The sequence below is a fragment of the Triticum urartu genome, chromosome 2 (assembly GCF_003073215.2).
Source record: "Triticum urartu cultivar G1812 chromosome 2, Tu2.1, whole genome shotgun sequence".
NCBI lineage: Eukaryota > Viridiplantae > Streptophyta > Magnoliopsida > Poales > Poaceae > Triticum > Triticum urartu.
The window spans coordinates 414366840-414373849 of NC_053023.1; the positions used below are offsets into that span (position 1 = coordinate 414366840).

A 7010-nucleotide genomic window follows, 5' to 3' on the forward strand; every position below is an offset into this window, starting at 1 on the left:
CTGCGCTATATACACTACACCATGACACCACAGAGACGACATGCATTTGTTGGTAAAAGTGAGCAATGCCGACACTTTTTTGTCCCAAACTATACCAACACATAGTATGATAGTATTTATATAACCTCCTGACACATTATCTGTCGCTGAAGCACCAGCAAAGCACTGACGTAATTTCTGTGGACAGTTACAATCTTTACTGATTGTTTGTGTGTCGCTGATTCATTGGGACACAAAAAGTGTCGGCTTTGTTTCCATGGAAAACACCCGAGTCGGACCAGACCAGCAAAAGAAAAGAAAAAACACACCCGTCCAACCCCCAATCTCACCCTTCTCTCTCTCACCACTCACATAGAACCCGTGCGCCGCCGCCTCCGACCTAAACCTAAATCGACCGCGCCGCCGCCCGTCCGCTTGCTCCCTCGTGCCACATCAACTCCAACCCTGACCTTCCTCCCCGCAGGGCACCATCCACCCAGGAGCAGCAGCTCCATCCGCCGCGCTGAGGAGTAGCAGCACCGTCAAGCGCCACCATACAGGAGCAGCAGCGCCTTCAAGCGCCACCGGACAGGAGCAGCAGAACCGTCCACCAGTAAGGAGAAGCAAGGCCGTCGGCCGCCGAGGATCCAGCGCTGGTTTTCCTCCACCTGTGGCCTCTGTTCCGGCTGATTTCCTTCCCTCCGCCCGGCCTGAGGTAAGCTTCTGGTATGTGAGTCCTTTCTCGTCGCCCCTTCCTTGCCCCACCTCCAGATTCGGTCGCTCTAGGTGAGCTGGGTCAATGCTTTTCTAGTACGTGTAGGTAACTAACTAGATCCAGCCATGAATCGGCTGGCCTCTGGGTAAGTAAATCTATTGTTGTTCTTGTGCGTGCTTCATCCACAAATTTGTAGCATGTAACAATTTCCTGGCAGAGGCAGTACAAAGGAGAGGGATGAGTCTGTTAGAATTGTAATTACTTTTCCCGTTGTGAGTGGCATATTTTATTTTTCATTTATTTATTTCTTATTGCACGGGTGCCAGCTTCAAAGCCTTGTGGCTAAATCAGATTATGTGTGGGTCTATGAAGTCACAAATGTGATATGTATGTCCTAATTATGTACACATGTAGTGATGCGTCTATCAAAGAGAAGCATTTTTCAGTAATAATGTACTAACAATCAATCTTTATATGTAGGTGGTGGGGGCAAGTGAAGAATTTACATTGGTTCTGTTACAGGAACAGAGGATGGTCCTCCTAAGCTGCTTAATGGTACAATTTGTAATGTCATTATGAACATTGGATGCATTAGACTGTCATAATACCTAGTTTCTATCAAAAATTATCATAAGTAAGGGCACAATGTGGTGATAGTAAATCTGGTTTATGGAAGAACATTGAGTATTTGGTTTCTATATTTATATATGTATAGCAGCACCCTAATTATGCAAATAGTATCAAATCCCGAGCCTTAATCATGGCAACTAGCGGAAAATGTATGGTTTAGTTTGCAAGCACATACATGTGAATATTATTCCAGCAAGAATGCTAGCTGCTAGCATATATCTATCCCAGGTACTTTGCGGATAGGCCAGCGGCAAGCCTTGTTTCTTCCTTTTAGATTTTCCCTTGATATATTCTCCTTGTTGAACTAACAATTTTTGGCATCCTGTGGCATGCCACCATTCTGCTGCTTGGATCTTGGTTACAATTAAGATTCAGGAGATGACTCTCTTTTAATTGAATGATTTCCTTTTTGCGAGCAGATGGTTGCTAATGGCGATGATTTATATTTCGATGATGATGACGGTGATGAGCCATTGATGCTCGAGGATGAAGCAGGGTTAGCCGAGGTCCTCGAAGCCTGTCTCTGACGCTGATGGGTGGACCGCTCTGCTGCCTAGGCATGATCAGCCTGGGAAGTAGTATTAAGGACATGAGAAGCAATACTTGGCGCTGTTTGGTCTGAAGGTAAACAAGTTTCATGGTTTTTTCTATATCGTTGCTGCTGGGTAACCCTTGTACTAATTGAAAATGGCTTGTGGTACTATATGCATCATTAGTTTTTAAGCACATACATGTGAATTAGATAGATACATGTTTTTTCAAATATATATTACCAATTAATATGCCTGGTTTGTAGGTAGAGTTGGAATCCCTCTAGCCCAGCTCTAGGCAGGAGGTCGGTTGGAATTGGATCAGTATCAGGATTAGGAAGCAACCAAGTCACCCTTTTGATCAACTAAAATAGTAACAACAGTCAATGGTGGTAATAAACAACAACTTTCCTCCCTCTGGCCTTTCTGTATCATCGCATTAATTCTGGCCAGTTTATGGTCCGATGCAAGTGGCCTGACTATGTTTCTATTGTTGTTTAGTAGGGAACTAGGAATTGTGCGTAAATGCAGTTATCTTGTTTTGTTCTGGGCTTGTGATCCCTCTTTGACAAAGATGTTCTAATCGCTGTCGCAACCAAAAATGGAGTCCCATGCAAGCCACAACAACATCAATTATTCTTTCTTGCTTTTGTTTTCATCGTTTAAGCATTGTTTGTCCTGTTTACATTGATATATCAAACTGAATGCATCATTTTTGCTGGTTGCTCCTCTGAGGTTTTTATTGAATGATATCAATGTTGCTTGCTTATAGATTGAATTTCAGGTTTATTTATTGAGTAAGCAATCTAATCTGGTACAATAGAAATTACTCTTTACTTTGACGCTTGCAGACTTGTGACCATGAGGTCACGTGTTCAAGTCCTGGAAAGAGCCTCTTGTAGAAATGTAGGGAAAGGCTGCGTACAATAGACCCAAAGCGGTCGGACCCTTCCCCGGACCCTGCGCAAGTGGAGCTACATGCACCGGGCTGCCCTTTTGACGCTTGCAGACCATGTGATGTTGCTTGCTTATATATCAACAAGTGGGTATATTTATCTTTCTTCTCTAATGCGCGTGTTCTAAGCCCTCCAACTAAATGAAGCTTTGTTGGTTGCTCATTTGAGGTTTTTGATTGTGTCATATCATCTTTTCGCGTAATGTGCTACTATATATGAGACCACCATTGCCGATATATATTGATTGTAGTAGTAGTTTTCTTATTCAGGCATTGTTCATCAAATCTACCAGTTCGGTCCAAGATAAAAAAATACTAAACCATGATCTAGTTGCTACTTGGTTGACACTAGACTAGATTGAATTAATGGAGGGTTTTTATAAATAAGTTATTCTTTTGCTTATAATCGTCATGTGATCTTTCTTTCTTTTGCCACTTGATTGTATGTTTGACCTTGGAATAATACGGTATTTATTTTCCTTCTTGATTTGGTAGGCACACGGCTCCGTGGGCGAGGAGGATGACTGGGACCCCAACCCCAAGTCGACGACCCTGACCTCGACTTCCCACACAAGGTTGTGGCGCTGCTCCTCTTGACTCTGAGATTACCCCCCCCCCCCCCCCCCCCCCCAATTTCTCGCTGCTCTACTCTGGCATAGTTTCTATTCTACTCCCTCCGTTCCTACATATAAGCCTTTCTGGATATTTCAATACGTACGACATATAGATGTATATAGACATATTTTAGAATGTAGATTCACTCATTTGCTCCATATGCAGTCCATATTGGAATCTCTAAAAGGGCTTATATTTAGGAACGCAGGGAGTACTTGGTCGTGAACCAAACTACCATGCTGAGGCCCATTCGGGCTTCGGTTGCCGCTACTGCATTCGATTGGGCTCCTAGGTTCATGCTTGTGTAGTTGCATGACAGAGATTCTGTAATTTTGGAACCAAGGGTGCCCCTGCTGTTTTGAACCCATGATATACAGTTCAACTTTGTTTTCTGCTTGATTGATGCCACTCGACTCCAGCCTTTTTCTTTATTGTGGTCTTCCATGTACGAGGCTAGTTCAACTATGAATGGTTTCAATTCATCATATGATATTTCGTAATGCTGCATGATGTGTGTGTGTATTGTACATCTTCTGAAACATACGAGTTCTTTTGTAGGGACAAATGGTAGAAAGTAGCAAGTCCACAAGTTGATCGAAGATGTTCTCCTGATTTCTTTTGTTGAGAACAGGGTTCACACATTTTGTTCATATGGAAGTTGATTTGGCTTGGTGATTGAAGAGTTGGTCTTCCATAATATTCTGTAGTAGTCAAGAGATCAAGGATTTGTCTCCTAGGAACTTTGGCATTATGCTTGTAATAACGTGCCTCTCTCGGTACTTATATCTGAATTGTGTATACTTAATGGCTGTTGTTCATATGGAAGTTGATTTGGCTTGGTGATTGAAGAGTTGGTCTTCCATAATATTCTGTAGTAGTCAAGAGATCAAGGATTTGTCTCCTAGGAACTTTGGCATTATGCTTGTAATAACGTGCCTCTCTCGGTACTTATATCTGAATTGTGTATACTTAATGGCTGTTGTTCATATGGAAGTTGATTTGGCTTGGTGATTGAAGAGTTGGTCTTCCATAATATTCTGTAGTAGTCAAGAGATCAAGGATTTGTCTCCTAGGAACTTTGGCCATTATGCTTGTAATAACGTGCCTCTCTCGGTACTTATATCTGACTTGTGTATACTTAATGGCTGTAGCTAACTTCAGTGAAGAAAACTAATGAATCTTCTATATATGTCGAATGAATGCATTGATCAATGGTATCTTTTGCTGAATAGAAGAGTGCAATTGTCTGTATATGTATTTCGTATTGAACATGAATTGAATATTATGAATGTGTTTTCACTCACAATATGGAGCATTTGTATTTCTCGTGAAATGTAGAGCGCTGACAGCAAATCTGTTGGCAGAAGTATTGGGCGTCGCACAAACTGTTGGCTTAGGGCACTTACACACAAACTGTCGGTGTAGCAATGTATGTCATGCAATCTGTCGGTATAGCGCACTGTTAGATGATCTGTCGGCATAGAACAGTTCGTCAGCGTATACATGTCTGTCGCCATAGGTCTCTCCAAAGCTGACATACTATCTGTCGGCATATATTTATCTGTCGGTGAAGACCTTTCCTGGCGGGACTATCTGTCGGTATAAATGTCTTTTGAACGGATTTTTCTGCTGACCGGATTTAGAGCCACTGAATCCGGCATTGACTGTCGTGTCTTCGGCGTTGTCGCCGTTGTTGCGGCACTTGTATATGTTGCGACGTGGCTTGCCGTTGCTGGCCTCCGATGTGCCAGGGTTGCTTGTTGTGTTGTTGGTATGGGCCAACCAGCTATTCTCGCCCGCGTAGAAGCGGGTCATGAGTGTTATGAGGGCTGCCATGGACTTTGGCTTCTCTTGGCTGAGATGTCTGGCGAGCCACTCGTCACGGATGTTATGTTTAAAGGCCGCTAGGGCTTCGGCATCCAGACAGTCCACAATTTGGTTCTTTTTGGTTAGGAACCGAGTCCAAAATTTCCTGGCTGACTCTCTGGGCTATTGTGTTATGTGACTTAAATCATCAGCATTCGGTGGTCACACATAAGTGCCCTGGAAGTTGTCCAGGAATGCGTCTGCCAGGTTCTCCCAACTTCCGATGGAGTTTGCTGGCAAGCTATTTAGCCAATGCCGAGCTGGTCCTTTGAGTTTTAACGGGAGGTACTTGATGGCGTGTAGATCATCCCCGTGGGCCATGTGAATGTGGAGGAAGAAATCCTCTATCCATACCGCAGGGGTCAATAGTACCATCGTATGATTCAATGTTCACGGGTTTAAACCCTTCTGGGAATTCATGATCCATTACTTCATCAGTGAAGCATAGGGGGTGTGCGGCGCCTCTGTGCCGGGCTATGTCACGATGCAGTTCGTACGAGTCTTGTCTTCTGTGTTCGGCCTGGCCGGATTTGCTTTTGGTATATCCGGCATGACGGTCGTCGTCATGTGTTGGGGCGCGCCCTCGTGATCCGAAGATCGATCTTTTGTGTCCTTTGTTTTCCGATACGTCTCGCAGGTCCTGTGTGTTACCTCGGGCCTTGCTGTTTTTGTTTGACTAGCGACGGGGTGCGGGCTGGACTTCGGGCTTATATGCCACCTTGTCTCGGCCACAAGGTGGCCGGTCTACCGCATCATATGCTGGAAGCGCAGGCTTAAATACTTCCTCATCAAGTTGGGGTAGCAACCTGCGCTTTGGGAAACTTTTGATTGGGCGCTCGAGTTCGTGTTCCTCGACTGCCAGGACCTCAGTCCATCTATGTGCTAACAGATCTTGCTCAACGTGAAGCTGTTGTTGCTTTTTCTTGGCTTTTTGCTGTGGCAATAAGCCGGCGCTTGAAGCGCTCCTATTCGACGGGATCCTCAGGCACGATGAATTCTTCATTGCTGAGGCTCACCTCGTCTTTGGAGAGAGGCATGTAATTGTCATCCTTTGATTCTCCATCTACTGCCTGTTCCTTGGGGCTGGCTTGCCCATCCTCCTGCTCAAAGCCTGGCTGGAGGGGATTGTCTTCGTCTTCGGCATTATTTCAGCATTATTGCCTCCTGTGCCGGTACGCTGTTTTTGCTATGGCGGGGCTTAGAGCGGCGCCGATGACGCCGGTTCTTGGATTGCTTCTCGGCGGGATTATCCTCCGTTGCCTTATTGCCATCGCTTTCCTTGGGGGTGTCCACCATGTATATATCATACGATGAGGTGGCAGTCCAACGCCCTGTGGGCGGTGGTTCCTGTTCGTCTCCCGCATCGTCGTCCGTATCGTCGATGTCTTCTGAGTCAAAGTCGAGCATGTCGGTTAGGTCATCGACAGTGGCTACCAAGTGGGTGGTGGGTGGGGAACGAATTTCTTCGTTGTCCTCTTCCCACTCGAGCCGGACATAGTTCGGCCAAGGGTCTCCTGACAAGGAGAGAGACCGTAATGAGTTTAGCACGTCGCCTAGGGGCGAGTGCTAAAAGATATCCGCGGAGGTGAACTCCATGATCGGTGCCCAATCAGACTGGATGGGCATGGACGCGAGCGGTTCGGAGTCTGTGGTCGGGGACAAATCCGAGTGTCTGGCAACACAGGTCTCGTAGGAGGCGAAGTTAGTATTCAGCTCTATC

At 45.3% G+C, this 7010-nt stretch overlaps 1 long non-coding RNA gene across 2 annotated transcripts; it reads left to right on the plus strand.

The window, feature by feature from the left end:
* The first annotated feature begins 299 nt into the window (after positions 1 to 299).
* LOC125537604 lies at positions 300 to 4636 on the plus strand. Of its 2 annotated transcripts, none has more exons than XR_007296003.1 (7): positions 300 to 705; positions 1175 to 1249; positions 1744 to 1948; positions 2121 to 2246; positions 2706 to 2896; positions 3305 to 3384; positions 3983 to 4636. It is a non-coding gene; the product is annotated as an uncharacterized LOC125537604 (long non-coding RNA). The 2 variants fall into 2 exon arrangements; XR_007296002.1 differs by having other exon boundaries at positions 301 to 694.
* The last annotated feature ends 2374 nt before the right edge of the window (positions 4637 to 7010 follow it).